Source organism: Biomphalaria glabrata, chromosome 4 (assembly GCF_947242115.1).
Source record: "Biomphalaria glabrata chromosome 4, xgBioGlab47.1, whole genome shotgun sequence".
NCBI classification, from domain to species: Eukaryota; Metazoa; Mollusca; class Gastropoda; family Planorbidae; genus Biomphalaria; species Biomphalaria glabrata.
The window spans coordinates 31,632,936-31,633,704 of record NC_074714.1 but is presented as its reverse complement, the minus strand read 5'-3'; positions in this window follow the sequence as shown (position 1 = coordinate 31,633,704).

Below are 769 nucleotides of genomic sequence, written 5' to 3'. Positions count from 1 at the left end.
TGAATATAGCTGCTGGAGTACATGCTGCTATTACTCTGCTGTGCTATTATAACTGATATTACTCTGTTGTAGATCTAGATTTATTTTTTTTCTGTACTAGATATCTAGTTTAGTATTGCCTTAGTCTTTTTAGTCAAGGCTTAGTCACTTAGTAGCTTAGTTATAGTCTGTTTCTGTTCTTAGTGAATGCTAATAGTAAGGTACTAAGACTAAGGTGTTCTTGTTTTGGTTTTAGTTATGAGTTGTTTATAGTAGTAGGATATTGTAGATCTAGACTAGTTTATTGTAGTATGTTTGTGTAGATCTAGGTCTAGTATAGTTGCTGTTTTGTAGTGATTTAGTTTTCTTTAGTTAGATAGTTGTTATGATCAAATTGTGTTAGATAGTTGGTTTGATCAGTTTGTGTTAGATAGTTGTTTTAGTTAGTTGCTGGGTTCAGTAGTAGTGGTTAGTCAAGTTAGTGTATATATTATATTTTATTATTGATTCATTTATTTTAATGTAAATAAAGTTTTGTTTTGTTTATTTATCCTAAACTAAAGTTTGTTATCTTGTTTTCATTTAGTTATAGTTAGTTGTCTGGTTACTTAGGCGACTCTAGCCCCTTGGTCACCATACCGAGGTGCACAGATTGAGCCCACCCAGTAACGCTAACATCTGCCTACTGTTAATAATTTAATGCCTGACCTGCTCACACTTACACTTTGCACATTCTGATCATTTAGCCTAACACTTTGCACATTCTCATCATATAGCCTAACACTTTGCA